Genomic DNA, 18,768 nt, shown 5'->3' on the forward strand with positions numbered 1-18,768 from the left:
GTATATGAGAATATATGACACACACACACAAAAAGATATATATCACTTACACTTAAGTATGTAGTTTGTACAGTATGTAGATTCATTAGGTCATGGATTCAGAAAAGTGGGGTCCAGGGACCCCCCGTGTTCCTTGAGGGGGGGTTCCAAATGGAGCCTTACAGGCCTGTAACTCTGAGAGCGTGCCAATGGAACCAAATGGACCCTTACAGGTCCATTTGGTTCCATTGGCACGTGGGTTGTAGTGGTCCTTGAAAAAAAAAAGTTAGAGAACCACTGCATTAAGTACAGCCTAGTTGCCTTTTGCAATCGTGTCTCTCTCCAGAATTGGTTGACTGTTCCTTAATGTATGGAAGAGTGTACCGTCCATAGTCCCATGGTGTGTGTGTGTGTGTGTGTGTGTGTGTGTGTGTGTGTGTGTGTGTGTGTGTGTGTGTGTGTGTGTGTGTGTGTGTGTGTGTGTGTGTGTGTGTGTGTGTGTTTACATCCCATCTCCTCGAGTTCACAAGCGGTTTGTTTGCTAGATCCATGTGAGTGACAGGGTTAACGACGGTTTCCCATGCTGTCAGTAGCCTCGCCAAGAGTACTGGACATCTGGACGGGCAGTAGCTGCCGATATTACCACTAGTCCAGTCTCAGAATTCAGCAGGGTCCACTCTCTCCAATCCTAGAAACACAAGCAGAAAGGAATGCAAATGATTGACCGTGTCCAAAAGAAAAAAGAAAAAGAAAAAAAAAATACAAAAAAGTACTTACAGCTCAAAATCCTTTTGAGAAATATTCCCCAAACTGAGCGGGCCGGCCGGCGTGGAATGGAGATCGTTCATTTTTATTATTATCTTCTCTGAAGAAGAAAAAAATACTAGGAATGATTGTTTCAAGACGAAAATCTTTTTAAACGCAGTCAGCCTCATATGACCAGAGATCCATCGAACAGACAAAATCAATCAAGACGTGAGTCATGGCTGATCACTCTAGCAGAGACGGGATCGGGTTGCGTTTCAGAGTACATTCCATGCTGAGAGACTTGGGGGGGGGGGGGGGGGGGGGGGGGATTCAAAGAATAATGTAGAGAAGTTTGTGGATGAACCATGAGGGACCTCAACCACCACACACAATTATCACATTACTAGTAGCGGTGGGAGATCAAGGACGAGACAACACAGTGTGTGTGCTGCTTCCAGCCATGTGGATGACAACGCCACGCTTGCTGCTCGTCACGGCAGCGTGGCTGTGGTGGGTATAGGTTTGTTTTTTTGCAGAACGGTGCCAGACTTCAATAGCCAACCACCACACGTCAATGTATTTACGTAATGCTTTGTTGCGCGTGGGGTGTAAATAAAATAGCCGATCTACAAGCTGCGAGGACATCAAGACCTCAGCCGTGAGGAGGCTTGTAGATCGGAATTTTCTGTGTGTGCGACACCCTGAGTATTAAATACCCAAAGTATTAAATCAAGCATCACACTCGGCAGCCAAAACCTCATCAGACACTCGGCACCCAAGTGGCCTAGATCAGATGAGAGAGTTAAGCGAAGACGTATATAGGGTCTTGGAAACAATTAAACAAATTGTGTAATTATTAAGCATTAACTCTTAGTGTTGGGGGTAGGCGTGTTTGATAGCGTTATGATGTTATGGGAAAAAGCTGGAGCATAGGCAATGCTTTTTGTTTCCAAAACAACAGCTGGGTGCGCTATCTACACCGTCTATCAAGCTATTATGACAGCAACGCATAAATCAAGAAAAATTCTCTCTCTCTCTCTCTCTCTCTCTCTCTCTCTCTCTCTCTCTCTCTCTCTCTCAACTGTGATTTGGAACAGCATGTATCACAGCTGTTAACGTCAGGGGCATTTAGATTCCAAGCGGATCACACCGGGAGGGCTGCCGTGGGGCTAGAGCCTAGAACGTTGCAGGGTAGGTGGCCACATGCATGGCCTCCGGAGGGCTGCCGTGGGGCTAGAGCCTAGAACGTTGCAGGGTAGGTGGCCACATGCATGGAGGGCTGCCGTGGGGCTAGAGCCTAGAACGTTGCAGGGTAGGTGGCCACATGCATGGCCTTGCACTTGGCTTTACCTACTGCACTGCACGCCTCGTCATAATCGCTCAAGGCTGATTCTGCTGACTGCACCACTAGCCTTTAAATTACCATGTAGTTTTGTTGTTAGTAGTAATAAACACAGATCAACCCGGGATGAAGTGGACTAAGAAAGGGGAGGAGCCAAACCGAGTTCCTTGTTACTACACAAAAAAATAAACGTTTTTTTTTTCTCTCCTTTTTTAACCTAATAAAAAAGGTTCAGAGATTGGCATTGTCCATGGTTCACACGCATTTTTAGCTAGAGACCCAAAAGAGACATTTTAGTGTCTCCCGGCGGGGACCTAAACTTGAAAGATGAAACTAAAATTGAAAATAGCAGATCTACGAGTTGTGAAACACTTCTCCAAACAAGCACCCACAACAAGCGTGCGCACGCACGCACGCGCGCACACGCACACGCACACGCACACGCACACACACACACACACACACACACACACACACACACACACACACACACACACACACACACACACAGCCATTATGTTATCACATGGTATCATGTGCGGGACCTTTAACAGCTTAACCTGGAGTGCAGCGTAGGTGGCCTGTTGTACACACCCCCCACCCACACACACACACACACCTCCTGACGACGTGCACTTTGCTTTACCTGTGCATCCTCCAAACAAACCACCCACACACACAATGACATCATTCTGTCTGCACCCCCCCGCCCCCCAGCCCAACACACCTTACTCTGAGGTTACCATGGTGACAAACACCCATTGCAGTGGGACCGGACCGCCTGCCTCTGCCACCCGCCCGGGGGAAGTAAACAAAGTACATTTACTCAAGTACTTTGTACCATTTTTTTATACTTTGTTACGTACTATTGTTACTTTATAGATTTAAATGATGTTTTACAAGACAAACAATAACCAATTAACTCTACTCATTAACTGCTGGAGTTTCTCCAGAACAGTCTGCAGCCACTGCCAGCGTTTTTTACTAATCGTTCAAGACCCACAGAATATTTGGTTGTTCTATGACTATCTTAACACCAAATATCTCAAAAGAAAGAAGATAGTCTATTGGGAAATGGTCGATCGACAAGTTCTGCCGTCGTCACAAGGAGGGACGTGAGGAGTCTCTTTGTCTGTCAGCGTGTCTCACCATGGTTCTGCCTGCATGCACCCTGAGCTCCTCTCTATGTACGTGCACCCAGTCACGTTCCACCTGTAGTGTACAGGGTGACTCTCTGGTGTGTGTGTGCGTGCAATGGAGGAGTATTTTTATTTGTTTATCTTGTCTATCCTTGTTTTATATTATGTTTTTGTGTTCATACATAATATCCATGCATACGTATTCTGTTGTTGTTGCTTGTGTTTGTTTTTTCTGTTTATTTGTAAAAAATCCAAATAAAGTACTGATCATAAAAATAAAATAAAAAAAAGTTACAGTATCTCCATGTTAGCTAGCAGTTAGCTGATGGCTGATGCTAAACAGCCATCTACGCAGTAAAATCCTCAGTGTTAATAAAACGTAAAATGTAACCAAACTCTGAGAGTACAAATGTAACGAAATCAATTTGGTTCCATTTGCCCACTCTCAGAGGATTTGACCGTGTGTACGTGTGTTTGCCCTCCATTTTCAGCCTGCAGTCCTCACCTTGGAGAGCAGCCAACCAACGTGAGCATTATCAGCCTGGAGAACCAGGCCTCAACCTGCCCTCAGCCTGCCTGTCTGTCCGCCTGCCTGCCTGTCTGCATGCCTACCTGCCTGCCTGCCTGCCTGCCTATACGTACCTGCCTGCCTATGGCAGAGCCCCTATCGCCCTCCCTCATCAGTACATCTACCTGTCTGCTGGCACACACACACACACACACACACACACACACACACACACACACATGCACACACGCACACACACACTTTCATCGTGGTGAGGACAGGAGCGCTATATAGCGATATAGTTGGATGAAAAACCAGGAGGTATTACATGTCTTAACTTCACAGAGATGGATGACTGACTCGGTTAGGGTCAAACATGGCCGCCCTGTTGAGAACACCCACCGTTACTCCGACCGGACGGACGGACGGACGGACGGACGGACGGACGGACGGACGGACGGACGCACGCACGCACGCACGCACGCACGCACGCACGCACGCACGCACGCACGCACGCACGCACGCACGCACGCACGCACGCACGCACGCGCGTCAATAAATATATATAACTCTAAACCCTACACCTATAACCTCTATGTCTATAACTCTAACCATATCCTGAATCTTTTCCTAATTGTAAATCTTTTTCCCCCCCCTAAGATATTCTTTTGGGCTTGTTTACTTCTATGTGGTACTTAGTTTAGACAGTTTTTGGTTTAGACTAGTCATTGGTTAGACCAGTCATTAGTCCTACAACTATACAACCTATCTCAAACCCTCACCCTAAACCTAACCTCCCACGTGGCAGCACACCTAAACCTAACCTTAACCCATGTCTAACCAATGACTAGTCTAAACTAAGTATGCACCCCCTATGGGGATAGTATAGTAGAGAGAGACAGGGAGTGACACGCAGCAAAGGCAGCCAGGCTCGGGAATCAAACCTGTGACTCGCTGTCAGGCTGCAGTACAGTATGTGTGGCAATGCACCTTAATCACTAGGCCATATTGGTGCCCAAATTTAGTTTTACCATAAAACAAAACAAAAATCTTAAATGCTACTATAGCCTACTTGTGGGGACACGCACACGCACACGCACACGCACACGCACACGCACACACACACACACACACACACACACACACACACACACACACACACACACACACACACACACACACACACACACCCATCAACAGGTCGGCTCAGAGGGTGGGCCATCAAAGCATATCTTCATTCAACCCACTGAAAGGGATCTGAGGCTCTCCAGACAGGCCGCGTTTGAAGTGATATCTCTGTGTGCCACTGCATTCTTTACCATGCTGTCATGACTGGAGTTACACACCAAAAAAAAAGTCGGAAAAAACGAGTAAAGAGGGCGAGATCACGGGCACTGCACCGCCATGGCTGTGCCCGCGAGTCACCGCTCCATCGACGTTTAGCTCTGTTTGAGCGCCAACCTGACTTACAGTTGGGTGCCACTGATATTGTCCCTTATCATTTGACCCATTTAGGCCTGACCTCAAAATTTAAAAAAATCCTTCTAAATCCTCCAGTTTTCTGAAATAAATATTTTCACGCTTTTTCAAAAATAGCAGACCTACAAGCTCGTAGCGCGCCACTCGGTGGCGCGCTATGAGCTTGTAGATCTGCTATTTTTCAATAGCTAAATTATAACAATGTTTAAAACACCAAAAGGGGATCCCGCCCAAAATGTGTTAACTGTCCTTTTGCGCAGATCACGCAAACCTCAGCAAAAAGAAAAGGACAATATCGATGGCCTCCAACTGTACAGCACTGGTTCTCAAATGTTGTCATGTCAAGGTCCCGCCGAATGATCCGTATTCAGCCGCAGACTCCCATTTGAAAAGAGTTTTGCCAGGGGACCCCCTCATGGAGAGAACATTTTGTGTTGTCCAGAATTGTTCAAAATGACACAAAATCCTTTTGGAAAACAGTCGATTTAAGAGCCCACACAATGTGCCGGCTTGTAGACTTTTTTTTTAATATAATAGTCAAAGTACAATTTTTTTTCTTTTGTTCCTATTTTTTGTTGGGGAGCCCCTGGAACCCAATGTTAAGGACCCCAGAGGGGTCCCTGGACCCTACTTTGAAAACCAGTGCTTTACAGTACTGTATTAAGTGGCTGTATTGGATTGCACGTGTGAACATACAGTATATATACAGTACAGTGAGGACGTAGTGAAATCAGTCCTACCGGCGCATTCGGTGGGAGATATCGTCTTCCTGTTTCGTCTGCCTCTTCTCTACGTTCACCTGAGATCACCTGGAAGGAGATAAAAGACAGGAGAAGAGCGGAGGTGAATCATGCTCCGTGAGTTGTATAAACACCAAACTACAATATTTTCCCAAGGAGTCAGATTTAATTTCGTTTGCCCCGCGATCGACTTCTTAGCCCTATAAACTCGATTAAAACAGCTGCCGAAGACCGCCGTCTCTCCGGCTACAGTGCAAACAAGGAAAGGAGCGCAAACAAGTTCCTCTGGTTTCACAGAATACATCCCCCTGATTTCCTATAGGGTTTTTTTTATACTGTGTGTTTTGTGCCGTAATCGCTGTTTTAAAGAGGGGGCACCAAGCGCTCATACTGTATGTCGTGTGTTTAAACGGCTGGCTGGCTGCTCCGCTGGTACCCTTTTAGGGTCCTCGCTGGACCAAAACACCATCATATAATCACCAAAATGACTCAGACCCGCTCCATAATAGTACACTATAACAGGAGCTTTTAAAAAAAGAAGGTCCAAGCCGCAGGCAGGCATGCATCACGCCCACACTATATATTCTGTTCAATGTAAAACTTAACTAAGATGTAAAAGGGTGCGGTTGCAACGCTATACCTGGAAGTTAAGGGGAATGGAAGACCACCAGAAGTCTTTTCCATCATACCGTTTCACTATTATTAGCTCACTCATACAGTTAGCAGGCAGGCAGTAGTGGAAGAACGTTTTACTAAAGCAGGGGTTCTCAACGTTTTTGGCCGGGGACCCCCGAAAATGCTTTGGCAACGTCTCGGGACCCCCGCCCCGCCCCCTCCCGACCCCCAATATAAATTGACTGCTACAATAACCTTAAACCATTTTGGGCGGGAACCCCTTTTGGTGTTTTAAGCATTGTTATAATTTAGCTATTGAAAAATAGCAGATCTACAAGCTCATAGCGCGCCACCGAGTGGCGCGCTATGAACTTGTAGGTCTGCTATTTTTGAAAAATCGTGAAAATAAAATTTAAAAATCTTTTTTTTTTTTTTTTTTTTATATTTTGGGGACCCCTGTACTAAAGCATAGGTTCTCAAATGTTTTCATGCCCAGGACTCCCACATTGATGTGTACTTGGCCGCGCACGCCCAATCTGAAAATGTTTTGTTCTATTTTTTATTTATCTTTTTATTTATGTCTCGAAAAAGAAGGGACTCCCGTCTCCCGCACACTGTCTTCAAATGCAGTGAAATAGTTTATTAGGAAACCCGCAACGTTTCGGCCGATACGACCTTCATCTTTGGAGCCTTCATCAGGCTTGGGAAGATAGCCTGATGAAGGCCGTATAGGCTGAAACGTTGCTGGTTCCCTAATAAACTATTTCACTGCATTTGAAGACAGTGTGCGGGAGTCCCTTCTTTTTCAGAAAGTCGAGCACTTGGCTGTCCTTCTCCTATGCACCTGTCGCCTGTAAGTGTGCAAAAGCCTTGCTTTTTATTTATTTATTTCAAAAATAGCAGATGCAACACAAATCTTCTCTTCTGGCGCTCCCTGGTACAAAGCGTTTCAGATTTTTGAAATACATAATGGATTTGGGGGTACTTGAGACGAACAACTTAGAGAACCACTGACTGTGCAAGTACTTCTTCCACCACTGCTATTCCACCATCATTACCTCACTCACATTCACACAGTCAGCAGGTAGAGAGAGAGAGACAGACAACAGACGGACGGACGGGGAGGGAAACGATGGATTCTTAACAGGCGTTTTAATGAGCTCCTGGACTGAAGCGGTGCGCCCCCTTGGCTCAGCGTCAGGCCCACAGCCAGGGACCCGATCCACAAACAAAGGTAATTCTCCGCGTTCTGAGTTTCACTGGCCCCAGACCGGTTACCCCTGGCAACAAATGCACTGTTTCCAAAGTGACAACAAAGCACCCAAAACTTTAAGAACCCTTCCATTCAAAAGTCTGGGCGCTCCAGGAGTTTGAAGGGGGGAAAAGCGGTAATAACAGGGCGGCGGGGATAGAAACGGAACACCAGCAAATAACTTCCCAGAGGTTCTTGTGGACGACATGGTGAAATCATTCCTTCTGGTCCTCCTCTCTCTCCCCCTCTTTTTAAAATACCTGAACCTGGCACGGGGCGCCGTAGGTAGCCTGTGTGTGCTATTTCCATTTCTCTTCAACCCCCTCTTATATTTCACTTTTCTTTCTATATGATAATCATTGCTGTGGGGCAGAAACCTTGCATCTCCATGTAGTATTTTAACTTTCTCCTTTATTTTCTGAAATGAATGCCCTTCTTCATCACACTCTACGGTGTCACATAAAAAGTAGCAAAAACACCTGCTCTGCAAGCTCACAATGCGTTGCAGAGTGTCTCGTTTTCAAAAATAAGTTTTGAAAACTAGACGTTTGGGCCACTCACACCTACGACGCTCGGCCGATCCGACCAATATGCCCATATATGGACATATATGTAACTGTCAGTCCTTTTCATGCCCATTATGGCAATCTGATTTGTTTGCGTCTGATGCCATGACGACACATTGGTGCATTGGGAAGATCAGTTGGTTGGAGCGTGGGGCTAATAACCTCAAGGTCGTGGGGCTAATAACGTCAAGGTTGTGGGTTCAACCCCCTACTGACCACTTATTTTGGCACACAGTGAATGGTACAACCCATGTAGGCTATACATCACCCTCCAGCATAATAAATAAAAAACAATTAAGAGCTTGTGACTAAGTATTTTATGTGTTTTTTCCCTCAATGGCTTTCCCTGCCAAAGACGGGTAAATTGTCACGACCTCATCATTACAATATTAACGCTTCTGATGACCTATAAAAAGACGGTAGCCACATTTTCTTTGGACGATTTAGCTTCCGGTTCGTTTTGGGGTGAACTTTGGGGGTCTTTAAAATAAAGGATGCATCCGGTGGCAGGGAAGGGACTGTACAGACTGAATTGCTTCTAGCAGTAAATAAGATAATAATAACCTCATTGGATTAGAAACACAGGCTATTTTTCCAATTTCGATTCGTGTGACTTACAAGGTTTTCCAGGCAGCGACGGACGACGAGAAGTAAGTGAGTTATCATGGAGGCCCAGTGGGCAGCGAGCTGCATGGGGGCTACTAGGCTAAAGCATCCAGATGAGGTCATGTTGTACAGAGAGAGAGAGCCAAAGGGCCCGGCCGGGTCGGTCGGTTCGGTCGGCCCGTCGGGTCTTGATTAGCTCTGAGGTAGAGGGGCCTTTTCTCTCATACTGGACGGACACCCCTTTGTGGACCCAGATTACTACCTTATGAAAAACTGCACCCCGCTGGCCTGGCCTGCTGGGATCAGAGCTCTGTGGCCACCGCATCTCCTCTCTTTGCTTATAATACCACACACACACACACACACACACACACACACACACACACACACACACACACACACACACACACACACACACACACACACACACACACACACACACACACACACACACACACACACACACACACACACACACACACACACACACACACACACACACACACACACACACACACACACTCTGTCTCTCTCTCTCTCTCTCTCGACATAATGTGCGAGGGGGTGGCAGCTCACACATGACATTCTGATGCTGTATAGAGTATGTGAACAAGCACGGGTAATAATAATAATTATAACTTGTAGACAATTGGCCCTCACAAGCATAGTAATGCAAGTACACACACGCACGCACATGTGCACGAGCGCACGTGCACGAGCGAAGGCAACGCACGCTGGCTATTACTGAGGTTGGCTCCTCCGGCCGGTCTGCAATGAAAATCACATGATGGCCCACGTCCAGCATTGAAGAGAGAGAGAGAGAGAGAGAGAGAGAGAGAGAGAGAGAGAGAGACCCTCAACAATAAGAATCCTCCACCCCAGCAAACATCAACAAACATTAGAACAACACACTGAGAACCTCTGAGGTTGAGCTCTGAGGGATTTGATCCTCACCATTCCCCCCCCCCCTCTCTCTCTCTGCACAGAGGGGTGGAGGGAGGCCGCAGGATGATTTGATTTGATTTGATATAATTTCTGATGGTCCATTAGTTCAAAATAAAGCTCTGATTATAAGGGACGTGTAAACAGAAATGCAGGGGGAAAAAAACCTAAAACCATGCACGCACCGGACCAGAGTCTCACCAGAGCTCTGTTCTGTTCTCCCCGATCGCGGTAGAAAGTAACTAAGAACGTTTACTCCTGTACTGTAATTTAAGTAGAGTTTTGAGGCACTTTTGCTTTATACTTGAGCATGTCCATTGTTCCATAGTTTAGACTTGTACTCCGCTAAATTGCAGAGGCAATCTTACTTTGAAAATGTAGATATTATTACAAAAGTTACTGTACATCATAATCAGAATGAGAATCGTCTTTATTGTCACATCACAGGTTTACAGATGTAAACCTGTGTGTAAAACAGAGGCCGAAATTAGTTTTTGTGCAAGCTCCATCACTTTTGATATTTCCGAAAGGGAAGAAGAAGAAGGGGAGGAATAGGAAAGAGGGGTAGAGATCAATACAACAACAATCAAATGATCTACATATTTATACATAGCACCATATTTCTATCCGATGCGAGAAGTAGGCTACCTTAATGTTAACCACATGAGCCATATTTTACACTTCAGCTATTCGAAAATAGCTCATGTGCCGTTGGTGCTATAAGTGTATTTTGATGCTAATACGTTTGTGCATTTCACTCAATTGACATTTTGAACGCAGGTGTTTTTTACTTGAAAAGGTAATTACAAAAAAAGAGTATTTACATGTTGCTGCTGCTACTTTTACTTAAAATAAAGTCAGTAAAGTAAAGTAAACCTGCGTATATAGTTCTTCCTCCACTGGCTCAGCTAGCCGCCGCTCTGTTCCAGATGTGGAATGGCTGCTGGTCTAATTAGCAGCGCTCTGCCTTTCATGTGACTTTACCCAAATAAACGTGTTTTAAAACCAGAGAACAGCAGCTGAACGACCCACTGCTGCCAGCCTGCCTGCATGCATGCCGCTTGCTGCGGTATTGTGACCACACAGCGTAACGTCAACACCTTTACAAACACTAATATTTCTTCTTACTGCTTCACAAGTGGAGCAAATAGTTTTCTAAAGTGCACTATCAGAGGCAAATAAATATTTATGGCTGGAAACACGCACGCACACACAAACAAACAAACGAAACAAATAGATGTCCACCCGACCCGAACGATACGCATTCATTCAATACATTGCGCACGCACGCACACACGCACACACGCACACACACACACACACACACACACACACACACACACACACACACACACACACACACACACACACACACACACACACACACACACACACACACACACACACACACACACACACACACACACACACACACACACACACACTGGCATAAGCTTGCACCAGTGCTCGGTTAAAGCAGTCATGTGAAACGATCCGTTAATTTTCTGCAAATCAGATTACATCTCTGAGCTGAGGGCCACAGGTCCACTCACATGCACGCACGCACGCACGCACGCACACGCGCACGCACGCACACACACACACACACACGGTCTCAGTCAGTATTAAAAGCACCAAGCTAACATGTCACAGTGTACATTGAACCTGCCTCCTACAACATATACGTAATATATATATGCCAATTCACTTGTATCTGTACACTACATCATGAGCCGAATTCTTGACTAATTGACGCTAGGTTTAGTGCAACGAGTTAAAACTGCACCACTGAATTGCTCTTAATCAGATGGCGCTACGCATTCTGTGCTGCAGTGCTCCCAAACATTCTCACAAAACCGCAAAGCCGTCCCAGCGAGGGTTAAAAGAAATCCACTTAAAAAAACCTGAGACCTGATTTCTCTCTGTCGGCCTAATATCATACCATAAAGAATTTGGGATAAGCTGCGATAAGCTTTCTTTCAACGGGGCAGGACTGCCGCTTGGCAGCTGCCATGGCAGAATGAGCAAACATGTGGAGACATGCTTAGACTACATTTGGCAGGTACACAAAATAATAAGATTCAACTTCTATTCAAGTTACCAAACACAGATGTGTTTTAGCAGGAAAATGCATGTCGGTTTCCTCAGTGTCAAATGTGCCAGGCCCCGGATGATTATTTTCTAATTTATTTAATGTCCAGCAAGATGGATTATTGTACGAGTGAGGGAGTGAGCAAGTCAGTGAGTCAGTGAGTGAGGGAACGTGCGTGCGTGCGTGCGTGCGTGCGTGCGTGCGTGTGCGTGCGTGCGTGCGTGGATGAGTGTTGCTTGATGACGAACACCTTAGCTAAATAAGTTAAAGACAGCCATAGCTGAATGGGTAGATACTGAGGCTACAGTGGAAACAGAATGTCCCAGGTTCGATTCCTGGCTCTGCCAGCAATGTTTCAAGGCGTCCATGAGCAAGACACTTAACACCTAACTGCCCAAGTGGACAGTCCATTTTGTTTCCATTTGTACACTCTCTTGAGTTATGGGGGTCCAGCCATGGTCAGTTATGAGGGCCCAGGGCCTAATCAGTCAGTTATGAGGGCCCAGGGCCTAATCAGTCAGTTATGAGGGCCCAGGGCCTAATCAGTCAGTTATGAGGGCCCAGGGCCTAATCAGTCAGTTATGAGGGCCCAGGGCCTAATCATGGACAACTCAGTCAGTTATGAGGGCCCAGGGCCTAATCAGTCAGTTATGAGGGCCCAGGGCCTAATCAGTCAGTTATGAGGGCCCAGGGCCTAATCAGTCAGTTATGAGGGCCCAGGGCCTAATCATGGACAACTCAGTCAGTTATGAGGGCCCAGGGCCTAATCATGGACAACTCAGTCAGTTATGAGGGCCCAGGGCCTAATCATGGACAACTCAGTCAGTTATGAGGGCCCAGGGCCTAATCAGTCAGTTATGAGGGCCCAGGGCCTAATCAGTCAGTTATGAGGGCCCAGGGCCTAATCATGGACAACTCAGTCAGTTATGAGGGTCCAGGGCCTAATCAGTCAGTTATGAGGGCCCAGGGCCTAATCATGGACAACTCAGTCAGTTATGAGGGCCCAGGGCCTAATCATGGACAACTCAGTCAGTTATGAGGGCCCAGGGCCTAATCAGTCAGTTATGAGGGCCCAGGGCCTAATCATGGACAACTCAGTCAGTTACGAGGGCCCAGGGCCTAATCATGGACAACTCAGTCAGTTATGAGGGCCCAGGGCCTAATCATGGACAACTCAGTCAGTTATGAGGGCCCAGGGCCTAATCATGGACAACTCAGTCAGTTATGAGGGCCCAGGGCCTAAACATGGACAACTCAGTCAGTTATGAGGGCCCAGGGCCTAATCATGGACAACTCAGTCAGTTATGAGGGCCCAGGGCCTAATCAGTCAGTTATGAGGGCCCAGGGCCTAATCATGGACAACTCAGTCAGTTATGAGGGCCCAGGGCCTAATCAACTCAGTCAGTTATGAGGGCCCAGGGCCTAATCAACTCAGTCAGTTATGAGGGCCCAGGGCCTAATCATGCATACCAAAATGGGGGTAATTGAAATTAAAACGTTTGAGAGAAACTGGCTGAACCACTTAAATCCCATGTGGCTGAACGTCGTGAACGGGGTCCCTCATGGCTCTATGCTAGTGTATTTTCTGTTATTGTGGGCGAAACCTTTGCTGGAAACAGTCGATCAACTCGGTCTGCTAATTTCCTGCGAAAGCTTTCCCCACAATACACAGATGCTGGGGGTTTAAGTGGTGAAAGTGAAACCATGCATAGGCATTCTTTTTCTCCTCCCTATATACCCAAGTGAGTCAGAATGCATGGAGATTGAGAAGCAGGCCGGCTGCATGGTGATGGAGGTGGAACCAACGGTCTGCTTTAATCAAAGCCAGACACTTGGAGGAGGTACAAGTCTCCTTCCTTAAAGCTTCTACATCAGGCTAATCAGCAGGCAGCTCTGCAACTCCCATCAACCATGTCCCTGCACAGAGTCCCCACGGCCCAACCAGCATGCAGGCCAGCTAACTACCAGCACAGATAGCATCTTCATGCACCCACAATCCCAAAGTCCACCTTGAGCTACAGCACAGCAAGGGACGCTTTAATGTCTCTCTACCTTGAAAAAAAAAAGTCATCATCCACGGTCACGGTATTGTTCACACACAAACGAAAAGCAGAGGCGGAAATTGTACCTGCCATTTCTTATGGAGTGTAGTGCAAATAAAATAAAATAAGGCCCTTATACAACTGTGCAGGGTATTTTGTCACTTTGGACACTTTTAGGTGAAATGTGTGGCTCAGGCAGGTGGGTCTCTATCAGTGGTGGGATGTACTCACATGTTTTACTTGAGTAAAAGTATCAATGCTGCAATTTAGAAGTATACTCAAGTAAAAGTAACAAGTAACAGTTACAAGTAAATGTCCAGAATTTAAAAAAAGTACTTGATTAAAAAGTGCAAAAGTATTGGTATAAAAATGTACTTAAACTTGTGAGTTGTGTAAAATGTATAAAAATCTTAAGAAAAATCTATCTACAAGCTCACAATGTTCACCTCGGGTTCGTCCCGTTTGTACCGCGCCAGGTTGCGCCACGCCCGTTTGCGCAATTCTCGTCTTTGCATTGACTTTGTATGTAATCGCGCCGCTCTAACCATCCAAGTCTGAACGCACCTTAAGGTTTAACTTGGTGTTTAGTGACAGTCCCATACACTGCATGAGAACACTATACAAGGCATTGCGACACATTGTGAGCTTGTAGATCGGCTATTTTCAAATGGCGGAAATGTATACAGAGAAGTGGTTAATGTCTGTTTCGTAATAACAATCAAAATCTAGTAACAAAGTTTTCTCCGGCAAAGTACGGTACTTGAGTAAATAATGTAGTCAGTTACTTTCCACCTACTGGTCTCTATGTCTCACCAGGGAGGGCGTGAGGCCTCTGTCAGCCGGAGATCATTCTCTCTTCACGAGACATGGACACCTGACACGACCACAGACAGGGTAGGGTGCTGATGGGGAATAGGGTGGGTGGGTGGGGGGGGACACATCCTCCGAGCTATAGTGTTGCACTGGGTGCTCAGATAAGAGAGGGCAGCAGGAAAGGGCAGGGTGGGCCAGAGGAAGGCCTCACTCATCCCTCAGATCACCTGCCACACCTGCAGAGGACAGATTCCCATCCTGACGTTAACAGGGCCACCGGCATGCAGGGACCTTGAGGCACAAGTTCAAGGGCCCCCGCAACTTCTACGAGAGCATTGATGAAACCAAATGGAACCCATAAGGTTCCACGCAGGTGTTGTGAATGAGCAGATTGTGAATGTTATTGAGCACAGCAGAAACCTGGGCAGAAACCTCGTATATATGTATCGTAAAGTAGCAGATCTGCAAGTTCGAAACGCGGCGTGAAGCGACGCACTTTGAGCTTGTAGATCTGCTACTTTTGAATTTGAATCCTGAAAAGTAACAGTTTTGGACATATAAGGTTTCCACCCGACAGAGGCGGAGATAGAAAGGTTACATACTCAGTCAGTACACATCCAGAGAGATAGAAAGGTTACATACTCAGTCAGTACACATCCAGAGAGGGATAATAGAAAGGTTACATACTCAGTCAGTACACATCCAGAGAGGGATAATAGAACTCAGAAGCGTTAACTCTCTCTCTCTCTCTCTGACTTAAATGAACCCTCCGGATATTATTTATTGTGACATTTTATTCCATCCGGGGTTTCGCTAATTTACGACGGTATACATTATAGCCTATAATTACGATTCAACAATTATTTGTGCTGCTGCTCCTCTTGATGTCGATGCGAGCCACACGCTACAGTCAGGCCCTGCGGTGACTTCTCCTCACACTCCCCCATGAAATGAAACCATGACACAGCGTCTTCATCTGGAGAGCATTTCCTGTCCGCCATGTTGGCCCGCCGCCAGCCGGTTCCTGTTTCTATACAAAGTCCTACACGGCAGTGGTTCCTAAAGTGGGGTCCGGGGACCCCCAGGGGTCCTTGAGGGAGTTCCAGGGGGTCCCCAGCTAAATGATAACTTTGGAACCAAATGGACCCTTATGGGTCTTTAACTCTGGGAGTGTACAAATGGAGTGTACAAATGGAACCAAATGGACCCATTAGGGTCCATTTGGTTCCATTTATACACTCAGAGTTAAATTAACATTGATTTTACAATATAAATTGGGGTCCCAGAGATAGAAATGCCATTAAATGGGGGTCCATCGACTAATGCATGTCAAACTGGGGGTCCTTGAAATTAAACGGGTTGAGAATCTCTGCTAGAGCCGTAAAAATCTTCTCCTATGGAGGTCCCTGGACCCTGGCATATATTTTCAAATGGGGGGGGGTCTGCGAGCTAATTGGTGTCAATTTGGGGGTCCTTGACATGAAAAGGTTTGGGAACCAGTCCACTGCTATACGGCCGCACAGCGGTGGATAAGTACACTTACTGTACTCAATACCTCACGTACTTACGTATAGATTTACACAGCGGTGGATAAGTACACTTACTGTACTCAATACCTCGCGTACTTACGTATAGATTTACACAGCGGTGGATAAGTACACTTACTGTACTCAATACCTCACGTACTTACGTATAGATTTACTACAGCGGTGGATAAGTACACTTACTGTACTCAATACCTCACGTACTTACGTATAGATTTACTACAGCGGTGGGTAAGTACACTTACTGTACTCAATACCTCACGTACTTACGTATAGATTTACACAGCGGTGGATAAGTACACTTACTGTACTCAATACCTCACGTACTTACGTATAGATTTACTACAGCGGTGGATAAGTACACTTACTGTACTCAATACCTCACGTACTTACGTATAGATTTACTACAGCGGTGGATAAGTACACTTACTGTACTCAATACCTCACGTACTTACGTATAGATTTACTACAGCGGTGGATAAGTACACTTACTGTACTCAATACCTCACGTACTTACGTATAGATTTACTACAGCGGTGGATAAGTACACTTACTGTACTCAATACCTCACGTACTTACGTATAGATTTACTACAGCGGTGGATAAGTACACTTACTGTACTCAATACCTCACGTACTTACGTATAGATTTACACAGCGGTGGATAAGTACACTTACTGTACTCAATACCTCACGTACTTACGTATAGATTTACACAGCGGTGGATAAGTACACTTACTGTACTCAATACCTCACGTACTTATGTATAGATTTACTACAGCGGTGGATAAGTACACTTACTGTACTCAATACCTCACGTACTTACGTATAGATTTACTACAGCGGTGGATAAGTACACTTACTGTACTCAATACCTCACGTACTTACGTATAGATTTACTCGAGTATAGTGTTGATTTTGACAGCAAATTATGATCTATTTATTTATTTCCGGAGAGTGACACCTGCACGCAACGCAACCAAGCATAAAATGTCTCGCCTTGATTCTATACTGGATCTCTTCTCCACTAGTCCCTCCCTCCCAAACCCTTTAGTCTAGTCTCTCTCTCTCTCTCTCTCACGGTGTCTCTCTACCTTACGTCACCCTGCCCTACAGCCGAAGACAACCTTGTGTCGTTAAACACTGCAGATGACTGCTTAAGGAGGTCATGGGGGACAACAGCTAGCCGGGGACATCTTTTAGGCTTCCGTTCCGTTCGTCAGGGCATTTAGGGAGACTACGGGGACATTATTCCACACATCTGGAAACATCTGACATGCTGGATTAGGGGGAGAGATGGATTTGACAAGCAAGCCCTTCCCTGCGTTTTTCTGTTGCTATTTTTTCCCCTTTCCCCCTTAATCCTCTCATTGAGGAGCGAGGAAGAGCCATTATCAGTGTCATATACTGTACCCTGAGTGACCCCATAGCTCAGGGAGGTGTGTCATATACCCTGATCCCATAGCTCAGGGAGGTGTGTCATATACCCTGATCCCATAGCTCAGGGAGGTGTGTCATATACCCTGATCCCATAGCTCAAGAGGTGGATATTCAAATCAGACCAAGTGGCTCTTAACCACTTTCAAATACTTTCAAAAGATTACTGTATATCAAAAAGATGGATGGATGGATGGATGGATGTGGGGGTTAGGGATTTAAGACGAGGCAAGGAGGGTGCAGAGATAGGTATTTGTGTATTTTTAAGTCAATATGGGTATAGCATATTAACTGTATAAAACATAACCATGTGTTGGATAGGTGTAATTGAGCTTTTGCCTTTTTGTGCCTTAGCCAGTGGCAGCGAACATACAATTGTATTAGTTTTGACTATCAATTAATGTGGTTTTATTGTGGGCCCCGAATCTGTCTTTTTCTCCTGTAATTCAAAACAAAATTTGTTTCCTCCCCGCAAAAAACATAGCCGACCTACAAGCTCACAGCGCGCCTCATCCCGCCACCTCGTGAGCTTGTAAATCGGGTATTCGCGCCACTGGTCATACAACGAATGAGTGTGGTTAAATAGCACTAACAAATTAAGATGCACGCAGCGCTGGCAGATAATGTGGAAAAACCTCACGTTGTGCGCTAACATTTTTACGAGGTGAGAAGGTAGCAGAGACGATTACACAGAGCAGCGAAAGCCCGTTAACTCCGGTTTTACATCTTGTTTGACACACACACACACACACACACACACACACACACACACACACACACACACACACACACACACACACACACACACACACACACACACACACACACACACACACACACACCATATTTTGTCACCAACGCAGTCTCCTGGATGGTGTGTCCTGATCAGGTAGTGATAGTGTATAACCAGGAGTTTGCTGGTGTCA

General features: G+C 45.9%; 1 long non-coding RNA gene across 1 annotated transcript in view; it reads right to left on the minus strand.

Moving 5' to 3' along the window:
- Positions 1–257: 257 nt before the first annotated feature.
- The window catches only part of LOC306937699, a 102,891-nt gene continuing 84,380 nt past the window's right edge, over positions 258–18,768 (minus strand). Inside the window, exons 3-4 of the long non-coding RNA XR_013791638.1 lie at positions 5,935–6,003; positions 258–667 (exon numbers count right to left, since the gene is read on the minus strand). This is a non-coding gene — a long non-coding RNA (uncharacterized lncRNA). The remainder of the gene's footprint in view (positions 668–5,934; positions 6,004–18,768) is intronic.

The sequence above is a fragment of the Electrona antarctica genome (assembly GCF_951216825.1).
Source record: "Electrona antarctica genome assembly, chromosome: 14".
In the NCBI taxonomy this organism is placed as follows: domain Eukaryota; kingdom Metazoa; phylum Chordata; class Actinopteri; order Myctophiformes; family Myctophidae; genus Electrona; species Electrona antarctica.